The sequence below is a fragment of the Mauremys mutica genome, chromosome 2 (assembly GCF_020497125.1).
Source record: "Mauremys mutica isolate MM-2020 ecotype Southern chromosome 2, ASM2049712v1, whole genome shotgun sequence".
Lineage (NCBI taxonomy): Eukaryota > Metazoa > Chordata > Testudines > Geoemydidae > Mauremys > Mauremys mutica.
This window is the reverse complement of record NC_059073.1, coordinates 101,430,673-101,457,254: the sequence shown is the minus strand read 5'-3', so window position 1 is coordinate 101,457,254 and position 26,582 is coordinate 101,430,673.

The following is a 26,582-nucleotide window of genomic DNA, read 5'->3' as shown; positions in this document are numbered from 1 at the left end:
TTTCAACCACTGGAATTTTAAGCTCTTTTCTGTTAAAAAGATGGCTACTTTCAGAAATCTCTTCCCCAAGTCGTTATTTGTAAATTCTTAACCTTCTCTTGGATAAACTAAACAGATTGGGCTTCTTAAATCTTTCACTATAAGGCTTGTTATTTCAGACTTTGGATCAATCCTGTAGCTCTTTTGTGAACCATTTCCAGTTAATATACAGTAACTTACATTAATGTAACTAACACCACTCATTTTAAGGCTCCTTTGCACTGCCAAAGAGGTGTAAAATGGCCTAATGGTAAATGAGAATCAGGTCCTGTGTCTTTATTTGTGTTTTGAAAGAATTTAACACATTTGGGGTGCTACCATCATCTAAATAATTATAATACTGATATAAGGGAAAGAAATTTCCCTCTGTGTGGTTGAAATGTAGCATAGGGAATTTTTCCCTCTTCCAGCACCAGGACAGACTTGCATTATAGAGAATTAAGGGGACTGTGAGAGAGACTGACCCATTCCCATGATGCATCATAGTTCAAAAGAAGTGTATCTGTCAACCAGCTCCCCAGTCAGCTACCACAAAACCAGCCATCTGCAGCATGTGTTAGCCATTGGCATACACCCTACTGCATTTCAAAGAGCAACATTATCTGACCCATCATACAGTGTAAATGCCTTCATCTTTTATTCACTGAATGCCTGGTGCCTCTCCACTCTGCTCCTACCCTAATGTACCCACTACCAGCAAGTTCAGGACTTCACACTATGGACTTCAATAGCTGTAGCTTTACTGAAGTCAGTACACTGATTTTAGGCAACCCAGTTTGAAAACGGTGTCCAAAGATCTCAAAGGCCACATTGGTACTTGCTAAAAGCCCAAGGACTGTTTAATTAACATTTCTTTTTACATAATTTCACATATGTGTTTAAATAAAGAAAGGAATGTGCTTATAAAATTGACTTCTTAAAAACAGCCTTTGCCCAGTGTTTATGGCAAAGCAAATTGGGACTGTGCTTGCCCAGAGGAAATACCTAGGTGCAGACTAGACACTGTGTAACAAAAGAACTCAGAGGAAAGGGTGTATTAAACTCAACACTTCTTTTAAAGTAAATAAAAGTAAAGAGATAAGAATACATGTTATGTCCATGAGAAATGGGGAGCTATGGGGTGGGGGAGGGAAGAAGCACTGGAGTAGCACACACACTGAGATTGAATAGGAAGTATTAATATTTCCAGGAAAGAAGGTGGTATAATCATTAATTCCAGCAAAGCACTTAAGTACAAGTTGGCCTGTTGAAGTCAGTTTGGATTTGCTGGCTTGCTGGATCAAGGACTAAGCATGGAAGTAGAAATCAAGACATCCAGATTCTATTCTTGGCTGTGATTCAGCTTACTTGTGACCATGGAAAGTCACTTGACCTCTCTAAGACTCAGCTTCTCTATTTGTAGGATGGGGATAATAATACCTGCCCAACTCATGGGGTTTCCTATAATTATTATAATTAATTTAGATTAATTAATGTTTGTAAAGTGCTTTGATATCATAAACACAGTATATTGCAAAGAACCAGTATTATTGCATTTAATTCATATTATATTTGACTTGTTAACCAGTAAATGTTGACTTTTTTCAATTGAAATCATTTCCCAAAACATCTGTAATGAAAAATATTAATGGGCAGGTGTACTAAAATAGTCTTTGGGCCCAATCCTTCAAATATTTACACTCATGACTACCTTTACTTAGGTGAGTCATTCTGTTGAAGTCAATTGCACTACTCAAGTGAATACATGTATTCATATGCATAAGTTATGTCAGGATCATAAATTTTGTTAACAAAAATATACTGTGAGCAGTTAAACTGAATAATGGAAGAGTTGGCTGAGTAAGGACTGTTGCATAATGAAGAATGAAGAGCAGTATAGTTTTTCTTCTGCAGAATTCGCTTTACATGGAGACTGGAGGGGAGGATCTACCTTTCAGAAAGGTCATCACAGAGTGCATGAGAAACAAGGGCATCTTGCATTACAGCTCACTTAAAACCAGTATTCACTAAATAAAAGCAGGACATCTCCTTCCCTTGGTACAAATGAGATCCTGCTCAAGGAGTGAATTATGGATGGAAGTGAACTATCATAGATATTCTGTAATTGGCAGATAACCAACTCAATCGAAATTCACATTTTTTAGATTGAATGTTTGCTGTTTCAGTTAGTGGTAGGAATCCATCTAAAAAAAGAGGTGGTTTTCTTTGTAATGCTCAAGTTAGATTGTCTCATTATATGACATCTAATTATGAGAAATAATAGCCCATCTAAATACATAGAAAAAGATCTTGTTCAAGATATGCCTATAATTTAAATTCATTACTCAAATCATAGACTTAAAATATAAAACTGAAAGTCTTTAGTCCAAACACAATGAGACCGGTAATGGATGTGGCCAAATCCTACTAGCAGCTAGTAAAAAGTTGTATTAAGAACTGCTATCTCATTGCATAGTTATAGTGTATAGAACAAATACATACACATAAAAATGTGACTTTTGAAAAGTGTAGACACTAGCACACACAAAAAATGAACAAAGGACCAAATTCTTTGCTGGTGTAAATGATTGTAGCACCACTCATGTAAATAGTGTTTCACACACTTACTCCAGCAGATAATTTGGTACTTTTTTTTTTTTTACTTACTAGCAATCAGTTTACAATGTCATTAATTGGATGGACCATATTTTTAAAATATGGCCACATTAATGCACATGCAACCCTTTATGCATAATCACTCAAACATACTACTTTTATATATGTAAGCCATGCCAACTCGATGTTGTGCTCTGTTCTCCTCTGGAAGTGACTAGGTCACCTAGAGAGCAATGAGCCTACTACAGCCTTGGCTGAGTCTTTTGTCTGAGGCAGTGGAGGCTCATGCATGAAGACTGAGGCCCCAGTTCGATGCCCGCTGCTGTACTCTTATTTGATAAACAGATTGCATGTAAATTCTAGCACAAATTCTTTGGCACAAATGAATTTAATTTGAATAAGATATAGAATTGATAGTGTGCAATACCTGCATGTATAAGTAATTTGTACAAGCACAAAATGGAGTCTGGTTTGTCTCTAAAGTTATTATCCTTGAATACTCCTGAGAGCCACCTTGTATATCCTTGAAAGTTGCAAACCCTTCATTTATGGGGCTACATTAAACATTTGTTTGTCGTCCCCCCTCACCCTCCATTTCCAGCAATATTATGGCTAACTTTTCAATGGTATCTCAACCTAACCTTTATTGTGCTTGTGCAGTTTTGTGCCCACAAAGCACTTGGGTGTGCAACTGTTGCACACATATCACTGCTATTTATGTAGAATGTATGAGAGTAATAGGGTGTGCTGGTTCCTTTAATGCAAGCTACTGGCTCAGTACAATCCTTTTTAAACAGAGAGGCATTAGAGGCTTGTAGGTGCCAGTGAGATTGTGGGAATTATAGGTTATACAAGGAATGCTGGGTAATAGGGTGGGGATGAAATAAACGCCATATCCTTGTGAGAGAGAGAAGACCAAGGTTTGTAGTGGTTTAAATAGAAGGGTAAGGAACACCAGAGAGCAAAAAGTCTAAGTGACACTGGGACAGAGAATAAAGATATATAAAGTTGGGGAGGGAAATATAAAGTGAATGATCTTGAAGTACCTGTCATTACCCAAGCACCTCAAAATCAAGTCCATAGGAGCAGCCACATTTCAACCTTCTACTTGGCAGCCTGCTTGTAACTGCTGACTCAGGTCCTATGAACCACAGCCCCAGTTTGAGGCTTTGCTCCTGATGTCCTATTGGAGAAGTCCAGAGCAGCCGATTGGCCCTCTGGCCCTACTTAAGCCAAGAAGAGGATCGGGAAGCTGTCTGAACAACTGAGATCCACCTTGTGCCTTTCCTCTACCCTGGCTTGGTTCCTGACCTCTGATTTGTGGTTCTGGTCTCCAGTTTGTCTCCTGCCTTTGACCTCCCCTGGTGTCCTGACCTGGCCTGCCTCTGGTTACTAACCTGTGGTTCTAATCTCCAGTTTGTCCACTTCTGACCTCCTGGTATCCTGGCCCAGCTAACTCTCAACTCCTGTCTGTGGACTTTGGCTCTGACCACAAGGTATGGCTGCCCATGACTTGGCTTTGACAGTACTCTGAGGAAGGGAGGAAGAGGAAAAGCACATCAAAAGGAGGAAATCCTGATAAAAGAGCAGAAGAATGCATAGAGAAGGTGAAGTTCTTGTGGATCTCTGCTACCAATAGGGGGAAAGTTGTACAAATCCTGAGAGAGGGCTGTGGTCCAGAGAGAAAGGAAATGGGCAAAAGGCTTTTGTTTTCCTCGAAAGGGTGACTTTTTTTTGTTTGGCTAAAGAACTACCCAAAACAGAAAAGGCAAACTGAAGCAGTAGTGGTACCTGATGATGGCAAGGTAAAACATCTACCTAAACTGAATAAAGCCTGTTTGCTCATGATTTTTATGCTTGATTTGCACATGCAAATAGATTTTGTATATAAATTGTGCCCCAAAATTGTTTACTCAAGAGAGCATGATACCAAGTTCCATGTGCACAAAGGGAAGCCATGTTTTGAAAATCTGCCCCCTACAGATTATGAAAGTCTGCAGGGATCCAACTTCCTTCTGAATATGGCTCCAAAATAGCTGCCACTTTTGCAACTTAAAATTTCACTGTGTCGTTACCCAAATCCTATTGCAATAACTGTTTCCCATATTAAAAACAAAAATCTTGATTTGCCATAATAATTGCTCCTTTGTATATTACTATTGTTGCTCCTACAATATTAGTGAAATATATACAAAGGATGTGTGATACAGAATTCTGGTACCATCAAAAACACACAGACTTAGCACTCAGTTTGCATGGTACTTACAGTTCCCCTGATGTCTGTCTGTAAACAATAGCCCATGATAATCCATGCATACGATAGTCAAGATAAACAGGTATTGGGTGTGCTGAGACATTTTAATACCACTTTGCACTTTTACTTCATTGATTCATGCTGGTGTACGTCTGTGCTAGTAAGTCCTTAGTCAAAGAATAGCTGCTGAAGACAAGTGTATGCAGTGATGTCTTAAGAGGCTGGGACTCAGGTGGTATTTTGGAAAATGGGCCGCTTGCCAAAAACTACAGCTGGTGTGTGAGGGGGAGAGTAGCACCTGAGTCAGGGGGTCTGGTTGAAAACCAGGGGTATTCCAAGGGACAATCTTCTCCCTGGAGCACTAACATGACAGTGTTGCCAACTGTCTCACTTATGATCTTGTCATACAATATTTGATGTCTTTCTTAAAGCTCTAGTTCCTGGAGTCATGTGATTATGTGAGACTCTCCACTTTTATTTAAAACACAAAGTAAGTTTCTAGCCATCATGCTTGCAGAGAAAAGTTTGAAAATATAAACTTTAAAGGCTCAAAACCCAGAAGGGAAATAAGAACCCTACATTTATTTATTTATATTTAAACTCGTGATTGTTAAGCCATATCTTGTGATTTTGAGGGGCCTGAGTGATTAGAGCAGTGGTTCCCAAACTTGTTTCACCGCTTCCAGCAGCTCCCATTGGCCTGGAACAGTGAACGACGGTGGACGCGGCAGGTAAACAAACCAGCCCGGCCCGCCAGGGGCTTTCCCTGCACAAGCAGCAGAACAAGTTTGGGAACCACTGGATTAGAGTGTTTTTCTTTTTTTTTTTGAGTGATTACAGCTACCAGTATTACATGAACAAGTCAGACACCAAAGAAAAACATGGGGGAAATCAGGTAGTTAAGCCTTCTAATAAATTATTTTAAACCATCTCTTAAATATATATTTTGTGGAGTAGGTTAGTGATTATATTGATAAAGAGACTTTGTGGCCCTGATGTATTTGTTTATTTGCAGAAAACTACATGGGCTGGGATGAGCAACCTCTGGGTTTCCTCCTTGGCTGGTGTGGTAAGAACTCTCCCTCCTATTTCAATCTACTTTAACCAATTCTCTTTGGTCTGTGACATCTTTGTATTTATTTTAATACATTTGTTACAGTAGTGCCAAAGTACCAGCCGAAAGTGTGGACCCCTTGGACTAGGCACTGGGCACACAGTAGCAGGCAGTTTCTGCCCCAAGGAGCTTACAGTCTAAATAGACCAGACAGACATAGAATAGGGGAAGGGGTAGAACACACCAACAGACAATGCAATGGCAGCCAATGGCACGTTCCACTATTTATTTATTTATTTATTGAGGGGAGGGGTTAGGAGGAGATCTTCAGCTACATGGGGAAAAAGCACAAGGGGTGAGGGGGGGGGACAGAGCAAGGAAAAAGAGGGGCAAGTGTGAAGTGAAGCTTAGGTGAAGAGACTGTTAGGGAGGAGGAGACGGGGGAGCAGGAAGTTCGAAGCCAATCAGCACCAGACCGAGAAAGTCCAGTCAAAACTGTAGAGAATTCTCTGAATGTCCAGAGGTCCCTGCTTTGGCTGCTTCTGCCCCAACAGACTGGAGTCTCCAGCTGGCTCCTCTCTGCTTTTTTTTTTTGTCCCAAGCCCACGTGACGAGGGAGATGGGAGACACCACCTCGGTCCTAGTGCCCTCAGAGTGTACAGGTGTCTCCTCTGCACAGTGGTGAGGGGAGGAGTAGCCCTAGCTGAGCCCCATTTTACCCCCTCCCTTCCAATGCAGCATTCCCTGTTTTGGTTGATTTGGGCCCCTACTGGCTGAACTGTCAGGCTGGCTCGTTTCTTTGCCACCATCTCCCCATACCTCTAGTTTCCCCTCCATTTAAGTTTCCTGCTTGTAGGTGCACCCTGGTGCAACAGCACTTATTGATTTAAGCATTGTAGTTATTGTGGAATGGCTTGTTCCAGAATCATTATAATGATGCAAAAATGTCATGATGATTGATACATTTAACTAGCAGAATTTTAACAAGGTTTTCAAGTACTTAAGTTACAACTGGCAGCAAGGGCACGGGGCTTTCTGGGTTCCATGCCTTGCTCAGCCGGAGGCTTTCTGGCTGACATTCAGCAACTCATTTAATGTGTCTGTCTCTGTTCTTCATCTATAAAATGAAGATATTCCTCTCAGTCACAGAGGGTGTTAAAGCAAAATTCACTAATGTATTTGAGGCACTTAGATATTATATTGATGAGCATCATAGAAAAACCTATAAACAATAAAACAGTCAAATATTTGTCACTGGGATTATAGATTGTAATAATTTTTAGCCAATTTCTTGATACAAGGAACTTTTCCAGATTATAAAAATATGAGGAAGCCATTTGATATAAGATTACACATTGCAGCTGCCTCTGCTCATAGGAGTCCAGTTGTCTTTCAAAGCAGAGTTGCTGTTGCTAAAATACAGCATTAAAATGCCGGCAGAATGAATGGCATGTGGAACAAGCACACAGACAATGGGTAAATGTAAAGGAGATAATATCGTCTGACACAGACTGAACAAGATGACAATGAGAAGTACATTGGTGAGTATTACAATATAAGCCTGATTTTCAGAGGTGCTGGGCACCCTTTGTTTCCACTGAAATCAACAAGAGTTGTGAGTGCTCAGAAAATCAAGCCCCACATGTATTAAATAATCCTGCCATTTTTTTTGCAGGGTCAATTAAAGTTCTATTAACCAAATCTAGGGTGAAATCCTGTCAGTCCTGCTCCAGTCAGACAGAATGCTATAATGAAACTAAAGCCAAGGTACCATGCATAAGAGACAGGCGATAGGGATGCCGTGTGGGATCTCTAGAGTGTGGCCAATGCTTCCATGAATAGCATGGATCAACTCATCACAAATCCTACTTACAAGGTGTTCAGCAGCCCAAAGCTACTGCAGATCAGCTGCACATGTGCTTACTGCTCTGGTTTGGGGGTATTCCTACTGTTCCCCACATGATGCCTACTTTATGTGAGGAGTGTAAATTCCCCCCAGTCAATAATCTTTATTCTGGCTTTAGATCTAATTAGCTGATTGATTAGTTTTGTTAAAAAGGTTTGCACAAAAGATTCTCCACCTCACCAAATTCCTGGTATAATATTGTGTTTGATTTTCAAACAGGCACTTTGTTTAGCTGTGAATCAACCAAGCCCAAAATCTAATAAGGAAGTTGAACACACAAAATTCCCCAATCCAGAAGAAATGAAGCAAAACCATCCCCCACATTCTAAATGAAACAGATTCTGCATCCACAAATTTAATGTGTGGTTGTGGTTGAAAGATCTCCTATGTTTCCCTAAATGGTTTAGCCATTCTCGTTCCTATAACTCTAATTATGGCATCACTATTTGTGGATTTTAGAGCCTGCTAAAGAATATATTATTTTTCTTTATCATCACACACCATACTATGGTCCTTCTGGTATACTGAAGTCAGACATAAGTTATTGAGCTTACTACAGGGGTAATTGGATGAAGTTGGCCCGTGCTATACAGGAGGTCAGACAATATGATCTAATGTTCCTTTCTGGCCTTAAAATATATGGATCTATGAATCTAAGTATGTTATGAAGTCTTGACAAGTGAAATCCAACCTCAATCCTTGGTGTAGGATTCAAGGCTGCAGTGCAGGCCAAGTCCTCCAATCACCATTCAAGCCAGGGCCTAGTGCTCATTTATGTTAGGACTTCAGGCTGGTCAAAAAATTAGAAAGTTTTCACAATTAAAAATATTTATTCCACATACATTTCAAAAATTGAATTTTTTTTGACAAGCTCTAATAAACCCCTCTCTTTGTGGGATCTTTATAATCTGCTCTGTAAACTGGACTTTATGGGACTGGCAAGGAAATTCTTTCCATGGTGCCTAATAGAATTGCCCAAGGGATGTGCTGCCCTCTTGGATAGCTGCTTCATCCACAGCTGTTTCACTACGGGGCTCGAATGGTGTGCAGACTCTATTTAGCTGTGTGAATACAGTTAATCAAGGACAGGGCAACTGTTGGTAGAGAGAAAAATAAAATAATTATTAATATTTTTATTAACACATTTTTATTTTCTAGAAGGGCATATCGAGTGGTGTCCCACAGGGATCAGTTCTGGTTCCAGTCCTATTCAATATCTTCATCAATGATTTAGATAATGGCCCAGAGAGTACACCTATAAAGTTTGTGGATGATACCGAACTGGGAGGGGTTGCAAATGCTTTGGAGCATAGGATTAAGATTCAAAATGATCTGGACAACAGGAGAAATGGTCCAAAGTAAATGGGATGAAATTCAGTAAGGACAAATGCAAAGTACTCCACTTAGGAAGGAACAATCAGTTGCACACATACAAAATAGGAAATGACTACTTAGGAAGCAGTACTGCGTAAAGGGATCTGGGGGTCATAGTGGCTCTCAAGCTAAATATCAGTGAACAGTGTAAGACTTGCAACAAAAAAAAAGCGAACATAATTCTGGGATGTATTAGCAGGACTGTTGTAAGCAAGACACAAGGAGTAATGCTTCCGCTCTACTCCATGCTGATTAGGCCTCAGCTGGCGTATTTTGTCTAGTTCTGGTGCCACATTTCAGGAAAGATGTGGACAAATTGGAGAAAGTCCAGAGAACAGCAACAAAAATTATTAAAAATTATTAAACATGACCTGTGCAGGAAGATTGAAAAAAAATGAGTTTGTTTAATCTGGAGAAGAGAAGACTGGGGGGGACATAACAGTTTTTAAGTCCATCAAAAGTTGTAACAAGGAGGAAGGAGAAAATATGTTCTTGTTAACCTCTGAAGATAGGACAAGAATCAATGGGCTTAAATTGCAGCAAGGGCCGTTTAGGTTGGACATTAGGAAAAACTTCCTGTCAGGGTGGTTAAGCACTGGAATAAATTTCCTAGGGAGGTTGTGGAATCTCCATCATTGAAGATTTTTAAGAGCAGGTTAGACAAACACCTATCAGGGATGGTCTAGATAATACTTAGTCCTGCCATGAGTACAGGGGAATGGACAAGACGACCAATTCTGTGACTCTAAATACTCTACAACTCAGAAAAAGTACCTCCTGATTGTAAAGTGACAAGGATGAAGATTCAGTACAGCTGCCTCCTATGTCTGTGTAATGACTGAAAACCACAGCAGAATATTGCGTGTGATTGGCTAGGAGTTCCTTTATTGCAGGACCTACCTTTCAAAATTAGAATGTATTTGCAAGTGTGGCCCCGTATTTGGTTCAGAGATGGCCATCATTTTATTGTGTTCACAGCCTACTTTATGATGTTGGTAACAATAGCACATATATAAGATGTGGCCTGCACATCTGAGATGGTGCTCTATGCTGATATGGGTATCTGTCCTGTATCACAATATAAATGAAAGAAATTAGTAGTAGTAATAATATTAAGACATTAGACCTTCTTGGGAATTTTCCATCACAATCATCTTTTAAGGGAAAATGCAGTTTCTATAAAATAGACATTCTCCACAAGAAATGTATGCTTGTTTGGTTGGGTTTTTTTGCTTTGACTCCCCTCCTCCCGACCTCCCGCACCAAATGTTCTGTTAAGGAAAACCTGAATAAAATATTTTTTTATTTGGGTTGGTTTGACCCAAACTGAAATATTTACTTTTTTTGATTTGGCCCCAAATGTTTTATTTTGAATCAGTTCAATATTACACTGCATTTCTTTATGCTGGCACATAGTTTTATGGAAGTAGTCATTTGGATTCTTGATGTCCCCATTTTCTCCTATTGGCCATGCTCTCTGGATGGACTAAATCTTCTACAATGTAATGAAATTTCACTACTTATTTTTTTAGCATGGTGCTAAACATGTGCTCACCCCCCAAAAAATGTGAGATTTCAGCTTCTTTCATATTTCTGTGGTTTTAGCCAGAAGGGGGAAAGTAATTACTATTTTTGATAGTTTATAATTAGATAGGCCTGGTTTATAGGCCTTATTCCAATTAACAAAGCAAGTTACCTTTCCAGCTGGCATATGATGGTCAAACAGACCTGTACTCCATGTACGAGTCGGAAGTAACTAGGAACTGCCAGGTTATAATGCTGGTACAGAGGTTCTGGGAGGATTCTAAACCATAAAATCAGAGGCTGAGCAAACTCTGAGATAGTCATTATATGATGATCTTATAACACATGAAATAATAATAAAAAATTGTCTCCTTTCCTCCTATCTCATACTTCTCTCTCCCTGTTTTTTAATTCCTCTTCAATTCATTTCCCACTCTTGTAGAATGTCTTTCAAAACATCTTCAGTAGAACTCTTCATGGAGATACCTTGGCCTTGTTCTACCTTCTGTCACATACAGTATGTCTACACTGCAGCTGGGAGTGTGTTTCCCAGCATGGGTAGACTGACATGCATCAGCTCTGCTTGAGCCAGCACACTAAAAATGACTGGGTGTTGGGTTGGGCTTGCCACACAAGTATGTACCCAGAAAGGTCTGGGCAGGTTTGTACTAAGGTGGCTTGCCTGAGCTGCCACCTATTAATCCCCCTACTACACTGCTATTTTTAATATGCTTGAGCAGAGTTAGCACATCTGTCTACAAGTACACTCACAGCTGCAGGGTAGACATATCCATAGAAAATAGATCTACTGTTGTTGAATATAGCTCTCTCTGAGGCAGAGACCTATGCATGAGACTACTCATCATCCTCTGTCACAAAGATTGACACAAATATATCATTTTAATTTCTCTGAAATGTCCATAGTCATCTTATTTGGTCCTTTTAACTTCCTAGGATTCAAGCAGACTCATCAGTTCTCTCATAATTTCCTTACTTCTGTTATAAGAACAAACAGTACATTCCTTATCTTTAGCTATCTATATTTTCAAATTTCCCCTTCACCCTTCCAGTGCCCAGTTTCCACTGGAGCTCAGAAGTTGTTTCCTCTCTTAGACTTGCTCAATTTCTCTATCATTATTATTATTATTACTACCTGAAAATAAATCTGAATATTTAGATTCTGTTTTATGGCTTTTCTGTCCAGTATTAGGATTGTACTTTTTTTTTTAACAAATTATTTGATCTGCTGTTGGTGTTTTGGTACAGAATACATTTAGTCCTATGTTAAATGAATTTTAAGGTTGTGAAGCGAAGCACTTAGAAGTCTGGAAATCCTTGAGATAAGTTTGCCTGCACAACCTTAACCCTGCCCCTTTGCTTATATGCATTATAATTCACTAGCTGCATGATCACATGGTATTATTTGTGAAGGACTTCTTCCTCTTTCACACTGCTGGCTGAATGATACTTTGTCAATCAAGTAGATGTTCAGGATTTATTTTTTCTCCTATTGTTCTGTGTCTTCCCTACCCCATTAACTTCAAACCATCCAACATAAGAATGCTTTTTTTTTTCACTCTATTCAAACTCAAAAATGCTCATCAACTTTTGCTCAGATGTTCCAAAAATCACAGGCTGTTAGGCTGAGTCCAAATATTGAAAAATGTTAGCTCTAAAGATGAAAATGTAAGTAAGTTATATGGAACTGAAAAAAGCAATTTAGAATGAAAATGCTTAGGCAGCTTTAACTGGAGTCTTTCCCATGGCTTTTGAATCAGATTCTATTGACATCATTGTACACTCTGCCTATTATCAAAAGAATGCTTTCTTGTTTAATCTGTTATTAGATTTTAATATAAGGCCCATAACATATAATATGTTGCTCTACATTTTTAAGTGCTCAGATATTATCTAGTATAAACTCTGTCCTAAGGCACTAATCCTGCAAATACTTAAAATTAAAGTCTAGCTCATACTTTGTTTGCTGTGGGCCTGGTGTAAAGTCCTCTGAATTCAAAGAGAGTCTTTTCCCTTTGACTTCAGTGCTGGGCTTTGGATCAGGTCCTATGAATAGACCCATTAAAGTAAATGGGACTACCACTATTATTTATACTGTAGTAATGCCTAGAGCCCCAGTCATGGACTAGGACCCTATTGTGTTAGGCTCTACAGAAACAGAGAACAAAAAGATGGCCTATGCTTTGAAGAGCTTACGCTTGTCACACTTAAAGTTAAACACACATGCAAGTCTCTGTACGTTTGGGGCTATAAAGTGTTAGGCATATTAAGAATGTAATAATTTTTACCAAGCCTTTACTTAACGGGATGTACAACGCTTACAGAACAGATACACAATGGACTAGCAAAATGAGACATTTAAAAATATATCCATGACTTGTTTTCTTCTCATTGTTCAAGAAACTCATGTGCCATACAATATCTAAAATATCTGAGGACAGACTCCAAATTGAGTGCAAGCAAATACACTCATATATTTGCACATACATAGCTTAGGGCTACAATTGTTAGCTGTGGCAAATATATTTGCCCAATTAAAAGTGGGACAGAATCCTCAACTGGCTACATCTCTTGCATCTCTGGCTACTTTTCATTGATAGAAGAGCACAGAGCATCTTGAATGGGGATGAAGATCTTGTCTATAGTGTTCAGAGATATTTGTGTGCACTCGTAGCCAGTTAAGCACTGGCGAATAGCTCATGCATTTCTTAAATAGTACAACTCTCATTGACTTAAAGGCTGCACCATCAAAGCCTTCATTAGCCATGTGCATGCATATAAGAACATAAGAATAGCAATACTAGGTCAGACCAATGGTCCATCTAACCCAGAATGAACAGAACAAGGAAATTATTGAGGGATCCATCACCTGTCATACAGTCCCAGCTTCTGATACATGGAGCATGGGGTTACATCCCTGCATTGATAGGCATTGATTGACCTATTCTCCATGAACGTATCTAATTCTTCTTTGAACCCAGTAATTCTTTTGGCCTTCACAACATCCCCTGGAAATGAGTTCCACAGGTTAACTGTGTGTTGTTTAAAGAAGTGCTTCCTTATATATTTTTTTAAACTTGCTGCTTATTATTTTCATTGGATGATCTGTGGTTCTTCTGTTATGTAAAGGGGTAAATAATACTTCCCTATTCACTTTCTTAACACCATTTATTATTGTATACACCTATCGTATCTTAGTCGTCTCTTCTATAAGATGAACAGACCAAGTTTTTAAATCTCTCCTTATAAGGAAGCTGTTCCACTCCCTTAATCATTTTTGTTGCCTTTCTCTGTAGCTTTTCCAGTTCTAATATATCTTTTTTTGAGATAGGGCACCCAGAACTGCACACAATATTCAAGGTGTGGGTGTAGCATGGATTTATATATAACATTATGATATTTTCTGTCTTATTATCGATCCCTTTCCTAATTGTTCCTCATGTTCTGTACATTGAGCAAATGTTTTCAGAGAACTATTCACGATTACACCAAGATTTAATTACATTATGGTGTCTATTACTGAGCAGTTCAGCTATATTCAACTCTTGGACAAGATCTGTGCTCCACTTAGGACTAAATCAAGAATCAGTCATTAATGGTGTCTGGGAATTTTATCTCTGCATCCCATCCTGAGGTGACATTAGTTATTTGTATGTGTGGCTTAGGTATATATAAATGTATGCACACAACTGCATGTGAATGACATTGAAAATCTAGCCTCAGATATTTTGTATGTTCTTTATTTCCTACACCCAAGACAAAGAATCACGTGCCAACATACATGGCAAAGACATGTATACAAATGCCTAAACAACAGCCATGTTAGCAATTCCATTCCTGGTCAGCAATGATAAATGCTCTCTACTTCGAATAAGAGCAGGAAATCACTTGCCTTTAAGCCATCCAATCTAATGTTATTAATTATGTAGTACATCTCATGATCCTGCTAAATTTAGATAGCCTTGCAGGGATCAGTGTGATTTATTAATATACTGACAAATAATTAGCTAAGAAATGCATCATGCATATTTTCAGCTGTAGCCTGAAACCGCAACCTCTGCCCCTTGGAAACATGAAAAATCTGAGGGTCTTTCTATCACTGTAGGGTAATGAAAACTCACTTTTGCTACTTTATGTTGCTGAAATACAAGAAGAAATGTTTGACATTGTTCATAGTAGTAGTTCAGCACTTATACATGAGAGGTCTAAACACTTTGATGAGATAAGAGGGAAGGATGCTTCTGAACAGTGCAATTAAAATCCCTTGGGACACTGAAGTCTTTTCTACAATAGACCACTGACATTACTAACCACAATTGTTGGAAACAGGTCTTCTTGAAGCAGTGCTGAAAATGGTTTGATTGCTATTATAGGCAAGAGAAAGGTGTTTTCAATATAGTTACAGAAACATTGATTGAAATCTGGTAATCGTGCTTTCTGTCATGGTAATGAAAAGGGATTTGTCCCATCTTCATTAGCAATTGGATCATTTTCAGCAATGTCTGTGGGGGATCTAAACTAATGACAACCATTTAACAATTATTTAGTTACTTAATGTAGATGGAATTCAAGAATGTAAATGCTTAGATAAATTGCAAGCTATTTATTGCAGGTATGTGGTTTTCTCTGTCTATAAAACCTTATGTACTCCTATGAGGCTGTATAAATCATTTATTTAAAAAAGGTATATTAAAAGAACATTAAGGAGGCAAAGTTAAACACTCAAAATTGGGGAATGCCTGTGCATGCTCAGGGGAGTATAATCTAGTGGTGATACAACCTTCTGGCCCTGTACCCCTAGTCTGCATGATCTCTCTTTTCTCTACCCATCCCCCCTTATCCCTTGTCTTCTATTCCCCTCTGCCTGCTCCTCCCAACTTTCTAGCTCCTGCCACACCTCCCACATCTCTCTGCAGTCAGTTCTGGTGCTACAGTGACCTCTGGAAGCCAGGAGGACCAATTGCAGAGAAAATACTACTTAGCCCAGTGGTTCTCAAACTTTTTTTTTTCCCCACAGACCACTTGAAAATTGCTGAGGGTCTCAGTGGACCACTTAATAATCTTTCCAAATGTTGTTTGTACCGTTAGCTAACTATTGTAAAAAAGTCATGCATCCGACGAAAGCTCATGCTCCAATACTTCTGTTAGTCTATAAGGTGCCACAGGACTCTTTGCTGCTTTTATTGTAAAATGCTTTGCATAAAAGCGCTATATAAAAATGTTATAATAATTAACATTTTTTGTTCTACTAATAAAAGCCCACAACTCATTTTCATATCAGTAGTCTTACCTTTCTAATGCAATGGATGTGCCCTCTCTCCCCGGCCACAGCAACCCCTGAGCTGGGGCTGGGAAGGAGGGCTGTCTCTCCCCGGCAGCCACAGCCCTGGAGCTGGGGAAAGTTGCCTTTTTCTCTGGCTGCCGCAGCCCTGCATGTCCAAAATTCTCTCCACCCGCTCTTCTCACCCCACTGCCCCCTCCCACCTACCTCCTATTCCCCATAAGGCTACCACCTCACCTTACATGTGCGTCTTCTCCAGGGCTTAGGCCCCTAATTTGTAGAGCCATGCCTGCGAGGCTCCATTAATTAGGTGTCAGGGGGTAGCTGTGTTTGTCTGTATGCACAAAACCAATGAGGAGTCTGGTGGCACCTTAAAGACTAACAGATTTATTTGGGCATAAGCTTTTGTGGGTAAAAAACCCACTTCTTCAGATGCATGGAGTGAAAATTACAGATACAGGCATAAATATATATACTGGCAAATGAAGAGAAGGGAATTACCTTACAAGTGGACAACCAATGTTGAAGGCCAATACAGTCAGGGTGGATGTGGTCCACTACCAACAATTGATGATGAGATGCAAAAACCAAGAGAATTAATTAGGTGGGTGACCCTTCATTGTCTTCTGTGCAGCCACCTAGGCACGCACCTTAGAGGGAACTATCTGCGGACCACCTGAATGGAGCTCGTGGACCACTGGGGGTCCGCGGACCACAGTTTGAGAACCTTTGTTTGACTTAGTCCCTCCAACCTCAGGATGGAGCATGCTCAGTCACTCTGTAGGGATGCCACATGTGCAGTTCAGTCAGCACTTAGAAGCCTTGAGGGGATGGAACATGCTCAGTACAGACAGACTCTTCAGAGAATGTAGTCTCCAAACTCTAACAAGTTTTTGTGACTATGCAAACTGAGATTTTTCAAAGGCTTATAGCTTGGACAAATTTAGGGGGTACCAAAAGACACATTTCTGACACTTCTTTACCCCTGCCAAATTTCAAGTTGCTGCTCCAAAGCAGGGAACGACTAGACCTTCTCAGTGAAAAGGTAGGTTAAACAATTTAACATGGGCAAACAATATATTTTCCCCCTAACCTTGCTCTTGGAAACAGATGGACTATTTTAGTTGAAATTTCTCAATAAAATTCACCCTAAGGCAGACCCACAGCATGGAAAATTTCAGCCTAAAGAGTGTGGTAAAGTTATAACAACTGAAAACAGAGTCTTATAATGGGCTCCATCTATAGTAGTAACTGGCTTCATCAGTGGTGTGCCTGTACTACCTTCCTGAAAATTCCTGAAGAAGATTAGAGAAAGACCAGAACTTCAGAGGGAAAAGGTAACACATTTTTGGGCGGCTAAGAATGAATTTGGTACATTGTCTCCAAGGCCCTGATCCTGTATTATGATTTTTACCAGTGAAATGCTGTGCCCATGTAGAATCCCTCTGACTTCTGTGAAGTTCTGCAGGGATACAGCAGTTACCCACATGGATCACATTGTAATACTGCGATGCAACTAACTATGACAAGGCATTCAGGCCAAATTTTCAGAAAAAAGTGAACGCACCTGAATGCCTGGCTTGTATATTCAGTTATCAAAATTACTCATGCAAATGACCACTTATTCAACTATAAGCTGTTGTTGCGGAAGCAATTTGGTGTGCAAATGTCCAAACAATTTTCTGAAAATGTAGGCCTGTTATTTTCTAGCCAAAGGCATGCATACAAGAATAATATCGTTGCTGTTATAATGCTGTATATTTTACTCCAGTGTAAGCCAGAAAAATACAGCTGATGAAGATTCAGGAAAGAATGCCAGCATGGCCTGAGAGAAAAAAACAAATGGTAGGAGACTGGCATAAAAGATTGCCTCTAGTGGTGAGCAAACTGTTTGAAAAGGGTGGTGGGAAATGTGGATTGCCCTGGTTGTTCCCCCCTGCCTTCTCAAAATTGAAAGGAACTCAAACCTTTTTTTCATGTTCAGATAAGGACATGCACCCACCCACACTCTTTCCTTTCAATTATCCAACAACTCCTCTCATTCTTACAAGCTTTCAATAACTGACTTCTTTCTTTCCACCCTCTGAAACTCCAAGTAGTGCCCCAATCCAGCCGTGAATTTCCCATCCTACTTTGCAGCTTCTCTGAAGCTAGATATACCTTTTTGGGGGTGATTTTTACCATTTTATTTAATGTAAATCTTTAAGAACCCATCACCAAAAAGGCATCCAGATGCTGTGCGTAAAATAAAATCTATAAATTCATAATGAATTAGGCACTGTGACCCCGCTACCCATCAGCATCAGTGTCAGAAATCCTACATCGACACAGAAGGATAGATGGAACAGTTGGAAGGTAAATGTTCATGTTCAAATGAAATCAAATGGGAAAGAGGAATTAATTCTGTGGTCAAAAGAGGGATTCTGATGAACTTCCTTATGGAGAGAGCAGCAAAACTAAATACTAATAGTAAAATGACCTTCACAACAATCTGATCCATCATGTGCCTTGGGATAGGAAAAAAGAGGATGTCTGTGACATTACCCAGGGTACAGTCTGGACTGTTGTATAGCTGTGTCCCTTCACTTCTCCAGCTTGGGGTCCCTTTTACCCTTCTTCACTGTGAGAACAACCACTCCTGGTCTGCTCGCACACAGCCTCCAGCATGTAAACTATTCCCAGCTATACTGTATGTATGCTATGGCCAGCTACTCTTATATTATATTGCAGGGCAACACCAGTACATTCCCTATCCCAGACTTTCCCCTCAAAATGTGCATCTTGTACTGCCCAGCTCTCTCCTGGACAATACAAGCTCATATAAAATCTGTCGTTTTATTAATAGAAAATGATATGCAAAAATCCAGTTATCCCAAATGAAGTTTCCAAACACTTCAATCCAAACACATACTGGTTTACATAAAACAATAAAACAAGTTTATTAACTACCGAAAGATAGATTTTAAGTGACTACAAGTAATGAGGCATAAAAGATATAATTGGTTACAAGTAAATAAAAGACAAAATGCATCTAATACCTAACTTAACAAGCTAAATGAATTCTCAGCAAAGATTCACCACATGCTATAGCAGTCTTACTGGCTGAAATCCTTTCAGCCGGGACCCCTCCCCCAGTTCAGCATTGATTTATTTGTCCTTCAGGTGTTATTGATGCCATGAATAGAGATGAAGGGAGCGATATTTTGGGGCATCTATTTTTTTTATATAGTTCTCTTTTTCTTTGGAAATCATCTCTAGCTGACAGAGATGCTGGAACAATGTTTATAGTGTGTGTGTGTGTGGGGGGGGAGGGCTGAGAGTCACCAACCACTTCAAGCCAGCAGCACCCCCCCACATCCCTAGTTCCAGCACCTATGCCAGCTGAGCTCAGGAGACAGAAGGTTTGTGGAGATGGGAACACCTAGCTGTTTCTTTGCCAGGGTGTAAATTTCTCACTCACACCCTTTTGCCTGCCAAAGAAGGTGATGATCCATTTGATTTCATTGAAACCTGGCTGAGTTGTCATTTTGCCTTTTGTCTTTGAGGAACTGGTTTATGCTTGCTTCTCTAAACTTGGACTATGTCTCAGTAATATTATACTGTAGAATCTTATAACTTTACATGCAATTTTGCCACACATATTTTACCAGGACAATAATGATCAGCAAATTATGAGCTTTGAAATGATATCTCACAAGGCATACTTTGTACAAAATTTAACATAGTCTTGAAAAAGGGGTGAACATAGGAATACAGACAGTCACAGTGTTTGTGGGGTTTTTTGTTTTGCAAAGAGTCTGAATTTGCATGTATAAATTGGTAGCCACCTCTCTGTAAAACAAGTGGATATAGGAATGGCTATAATAGAACTGGTATCCTTTTTTCTTATGGTATTCTCTAAACAAATAGCTTCCGAGATTGATTAAATGCCTCAGCTTCATTCTGCTGCTTAATCAATTTCACTGTCCATTTGCTGCTTCAGATAGTACAGAGAAGTATAGATTATCATGGTAAACAAATATAATTGGAATGTGCAAATTATGTTACTTGCTCAAGTGGAGTGTTAATACTTGATAACTTGTCACAAGTGGGAAAATATGAATAAAGGGATCTTATCAGGAGACTTAGAATTAATTTCCATTTGCTTTATACAATATAAAACAAAATAGCAACATTGCATAACCTCACACATAACATCACAGCTTGTGGCATAATATATTTAAACTCCATGTACACTGATAAGATCATCATTATTAGCTTTAGGGACCTTTTACTTGTTTATAATCATTTTTTATGAGTCTCTTGGAAGCAATCACGTCTAGGCCAGCTAAGAATTAAGGCTGTGTGATTCATCACCCTATTGCATTGGAACATCGGTACTTATGGATTTCACACCAAGTAGCAATTCTATAGAAAAATATTATTATTGACCTCTGCAACAATTTTTTCTCTTCTGATGTATTTGGCCCAAGGTGTCTAATATATGTGGTTGGGAAACAGCAAGGGGAATGACGTGACATGTAAATGCATCTTTAAATTAACTACCTGATGGCCAAACTCAGATGATAAAAAGTAGGCCAGAAAAAATTGATGGGGTTCACTTAGTGTTTGATTTGAGGATTATATGCTGTTTGTTTGTTTGCTTCACTCTACCAGGGCTTTTATTGGTCATTTTGGTAATTTAAAAAAAAATAGTAATGAGGTTAATAAGGAAGGTTTATATGGGGTAAATAACCAGAAAATATGTAAATCTTGCTTTTAAAAAAAAGCCAATGGGAGCAGGAGGGCAATTTAATATCCAAAAGTTGTGTGAGGCGTACATCCAGTGGTTTTATTTGTTTTGATTACAGAATCATTAGGGACATTCTGATATATGCACAAAGTTAGCAGTAATTCAATTTTACCAGAATAAATTCCGCATTTTCTATTGGTCAACAAAAGTATTTTTGGGGATATTTTTGAGGCGTTGTTCAAAGTGGAGCTTATACAGCTTTGCTACTGGAACTGTTCCCATGATATTGACTATTCAGTTTTGGGAACGATGGGTTGAATTCATCCCTGAAGTAACTCCAATGAAGATGGAAGGCCAGATTTACTTTAGGGTCTTCTTTGCTGGCAGAAGCTGAAGGTTAAGGTCTTGGTCCAGAAACCTCTGCCAGGGTGCCTTAGCAGTGCCAGGTGCTCTAAAACCCAGCTATGATAGGGGGCTTGCAGACAGACAGTAAAGCCCTAAAATTGGTGGCACTGGCCAAAAAATGATCTGAGAAACCACTGGTTAAGCACACCATCTACTTCAGCTTCTGTCTGTGAAACTCATATGCAGCCCTGACAAAACTTAGTGTTGCCTAAGAGGACTCTACCATTACTATCCCCTTAAAAACAATGCCTCCTGCTCCCCAGACTAGGTTGCACTGGTCCTGATTTCTTCATTCTAATCATAAGCCACATAGAATGGCCCCGTTCAAAGCAGATACCAACATTTTCAATTCAAAGGAAAATCTCTAGTGAAAGAGGCAGAGGCTTAAGTTTAATTAGGTAAAACTCGTTCTGATTATTTTGCAGCATATATTTCCCCCAAGTTCTAAAGAAAGGAAGATGCCTGAAGATTAGATACTTAGATATGCCATTGGAAGTGTAACCCTCGCCTAGAAAGATGACTTTCAAAGAGCAGCCACTATTTTGCTGTCTTTTGCTTTCCATTTATTATATATTTTAAAGCAGTGAAACTGTTAAAGCTGATTTAACCTTTTTTGACATTCCTCTATTGCCAAGATATGATTATTAGTGTTGGAGATAATTACAAAGTAACTTGTGGCAAATTGATACAATCCCCATTGCAGTACATCATTACTGCAGTAATGTGGAATCTTTTGCAACAATCTTCAATTCCAAGTGCTAAATGTTTGATGAGTGAATGATTCACATGCACACAAAACAGTTCCACATTGCCTGCTGTAAATTGTGACTGTTCTTTTGCCAGCACTGACTGTGTACCCACAGCCAACTTCTGGCATCCTTAGCCAGACAAATGTATTATTGCTATCAGCTACCACGTATCAACCATTTTAATATATTTTAAACAATAGTCATCTATTGCCAGCAATCAGAATTCTGCTGTCCAGTAGGCATTTCAGGCTGGATTTGTGAGTCACTGAGCCTACCCTATGCACTGAGGAAGTTCCCCAGAGGTCATGTTAAATCACTTTTTCACAGGTAATTGTTGTGTGCTCTCTTGGCGCCAGTCATGGATAGTGGTTACATAGTATATCATTTTTCTTGAGACCTGAAATATCCCTAGCAATCACTTAAAACGGCTTATGCAGCATGTTTCTGCCCCAAATCCCTGGGAGCTGCTGGCAGCAGCCTGGAAAGGCTCTTTGCTGCATATTCCTGCATTGTGCCAGGGAAGATTGTTCTCATCCGGATAGAGAAGACAGGTGTGTGTGTGACACACTCTCAGAAATCACTGAAGCAGTGAAGATGCCTGCCATCTGCAACAGATGGTGGAATGAGGGAGCAGTTCATCAGTCTTTGCCCTCACTGCAAAGAAAACACCATATAGAGATGATGGAGTATGTTGAGGGAAAAGGTTGTGTAATAGGGCCTTTGGGAACGAAGCAGGGAGGTGGTTTGGAAGGGGCTTGATGGAGGCTTCAATTAATTTGGATGATTTTGATGAGCATCCAATACTTTTGAGGTTCCTGCATCATTAGATTTATATTCTTTTGGGTAATGGTTTGACTGGTTTACTACAGGTTTGTACATGCACTTTTGCTATGACTGGTCTACTGCACACCCTTTTATATAATTTTTCTCTGATAATACATGGATTTGCATGTTTGTTTTTCTAGAAACAAGGCAATCAAATATTTAAAGGGAGATTTGTTATTTCTAGTTTGAGCTTCACAATTAGCTCAGGGAAAAGTTGTGGCCAGAACTAACACACGTGGCTGGGTAAGCTGTCTGTTTGAATGGGTGTTTGGTACAAAGTCTGACTGCTAACTATCTGGGAGGGGTGAGAACATAGTCAGATTCCTTAATACTTTGCATATAAATTTGTAGTAGTGTTAGGGAGTTGAGGACCAGTCTGGCCTGTCTAGCTCTGCTGGAGCTAACTGTGCACACATTTATTACTTGATCATCCTTTTATGGATCTTTATTCACCGTTACTCCTATGACTTTCTGTCTATATGCAGTGTTCAGGTCAGAGAATCAGCAGTGTTTTGGGTACACTGTGGGATTCTGGTGGGGCATAGGCCAATTTATGAGATGCTGCTGGTGATGTATTTTGTATGGCCTGATTCAAAGTTCACCGAAGTCAATAGAAAGACTCCTATTGATTTCAATTGGCTTTCGATGATACCCATACTTTCACAACTAACCTCTGCTTACACTTCTGATATTCTTGCTGCACAGCGATTCTGAACTCAGCTCTGTCATATAAATTCTGTCATATAAAACCTATGCCCTCTTATTTAGTATGAAGTTAACCCAAATTCTGGAAGTCAAGTTTTATTATTGCTATTCTCTCTTGCGGATTTAGGGACTACAGTTCACCTCACAACAGAGGTGATGATCAAGTGTTTGTCTAACTTGTTCTGAAAAACCTCTGACAGAGATTCCATAAACTCCCTAGGTAATTTGGTCCAGTGTGTAGTGGGGCAGTTTCCAATACGACTTTGGCAGAGGATTGGTTAAAGCAGGCTGATGGAAGCCTGTGCAGAACCCAGCCAATCAGAGAATGGCTACCTCTTTCAGCCTATCTTGCCAGACTGGGCCCTATATAAGGGCCGCCTAGCAAAGGAGAGGGCAGTCTCTCCCAAGGGAGAAGGATTGGCTCCTGAGGTAAGAAGGTAACACCTTGGACAGAGCAGTGCTGGGAAGGCTTGGGGGAGCAGAGAGAGGGCTCCCGCCTGTGACCTGCCAGGCTGCAGCCCTGACTAGAAGGGCTGAGAAGGTGCAAGAGGCCAAAGGGGAGTGGACAATAGTCGGACAAGGGGAGAGGAGGAGGGCAGAGAGAAGCTACTGCTATAGGGTCCCTGGGTCAGGACTCAGAGTAGCGGTTGGGCCTGGGTCCCCCCCCTTCCTCCTTGCACTGCACCTGGCCATGAAGTCATGTGACCGATACAGACTGCAACTTGCCCTGAGGTGAGGGGCTAGACTTTGGGTTGTGGTTGGCCACTGAGGCAGGTGCAAGCCGAAGGACTGTCGTTGCCTCTCCCCAGAAGGGGAGAGAACTGAGTGAGGCACTGAGTGTCCAGAAAAGATGCTGCAAGCCAGGGAGCAATGCAGGTCCCAGACAGCACAGCAGAGCAGGCAACAGGCAGGACACCATCTGCAGAGGTCACTGCACAGCTAGGCAGAGCTAATTCTCTGAGCAACCAGCAGGAGGCGCCACAGTGGTGAGTCTGCAACCCATTACACACTGCTTAACTACTATTAGTTAGGAAGTTTTCCCTAATGTCTAACCTTAATCTCCCTTGCTGCAATTTAAGCCCATTACTTCTTGTCCTGTCCTCAGTAGATAAAGAGAATAATTGATCAGCCTCCTCTTAATAACAATCTTTCACATACTAGAAGACAATTATCAGGTCCTCTTTCACTCTTCTCGTCTCCAGACTAAACAAACCCATTTTTCATTTTTTCCTTGTAGATTGTGTTTTCTAGATCTTTAATCATTTTTGTTCCTCTTCTCTGGACTTTCTCCAATTTATCCACATCTTTCCCAAAGTGTGGTGCCTAAAACTGGACATAGTATGCCAGTAGAGGCCTTCTCAATGCTGAGTAGAATGGAAGAATTACTTCTTGTGTCGCGCTTATTATACTCCTGCTAATGCATCCCAGAATAATGTTTGCTTTTTAAGCAATAGTATTACATTATTGACTCATATCAAGTTTGTGATCCACTATAACCCACAGATTCTTTTACTGCAGTGCTCCTTCCAACGCAGTCATTTCCTGTTTTGTATTTGTGCAATTGATTATTCCTTCCTAAGTATAGTACTTTGCATTTGTCCTTACTGAATTTCATCCTATTTATTTTGGACTATTTCTCTAGTTAATTAAGATCATTTTGAATTCTAATCTTGTCCTCCAAAGCACTTACAATCCCTCCTGGTTATTATCATACTTTATAAGTGCATCCTCTATGCTATTATCCAAAACATTTGCGAAGATTTTAAATAGAACCAGACCCAGGACAGATCATTGTGGGACCCCACTTAATATGCCCTTTCAGGTTGACTGTGAACCATTGATAACTACTCTCTGAGTAAAATTTTCCAACCAGTTGTGCACCCATCTTATAGTAGGTTCATTTAAGCTGTATTTTCCTAATTTGCTTATGAGGTCATGTGAGACAGTAGCAAAAGCCTTACTAAAGATATATCATATCTATCGCTTTCCCCCATTCCACAAGACTTGTTACCCGGTCAAAGAAGGATACAGGGTTGGTTTGACATGATTTGCTCTTGACAAATCCATGATGACCATTAATGATTGCCTTATTATCATCTGGGTGCTTATAAATTGATTGATTATTTGCTCCATTTTCTTTGCAGGTATTGATGTTAAGTTGACTGGTCTATAATTTCCTGTGTTGTTCTTATTTCCCTTTTGATATAAGTACTATATTTGCCCTTTTCCAATCCTCTGGGATCTCTCCTGTCCTGTACGGGATCTCTCCTGTCCTGTACGAGTTCTCAAAGATAATCTCTAATGGCTCAGCCAGTTCCTTAAGTATTCTAAAATGTATTTTGTTAGGCCCTACTGAGTTGAAGACATCTAATTTGTCTAAGTAATTCTTAAGTTGTTCCTTCCCTATTTTAGCCTCAGATCCTACCCCATTTATTACAGTGATGTTCACTATGTTATTCATTCAATCACTGCTAACCTTTTTTGGTGAAAACTGAAACAAAAAAGACATTTACTGTTTTGGTCATTGCTGCAGTTTCTGATATTGCCTTTCCCTCATCATTGAGTAATGGACCTACTCTGTCCTCTTATTACTAGTGTATTTGTAAAATGCTTTCTTATTACTCTTTATGTCCCTAGCTTGTTTAATCTTGTTTTGTGCTTTGATCTTGCTAAAAAAAATTTCTACATTCTTGTAGCTTGTGTGTGTGTGTATCCTTTGGTAATTATACCTATTTTCCATTTTTGATATGATTCTTTATTTGAATTTCAGGTTGTTGAAGTTTTCCTAGTTAAGCCAGGGTGATCTCTTACCATACTTACTATTTTTCATAGTTACTCTTGTGTCCTTAATAATGTCTCTATAAAAAACTGCCACCTCTCCTGAACACCTTTTTCCCTTAGACTTGCTTCCCATGGGATCTTATCTAGAAATTCTTGGAGTTTGCTAAAGTCTGCCTTCTTGAAGTCCATTGCCTTTATTCTGCTGTTTTCCCTTCTACCATTCCTTAGAATTGTGAACTCTGATTTCATGATCACTTTCACCTAAGCTGCATTCCACTTTCAAATTCCTAACCAGTTCCTTCCTATTTGACAGAATCAAAAATAGAAGGCCCTCTTCTTT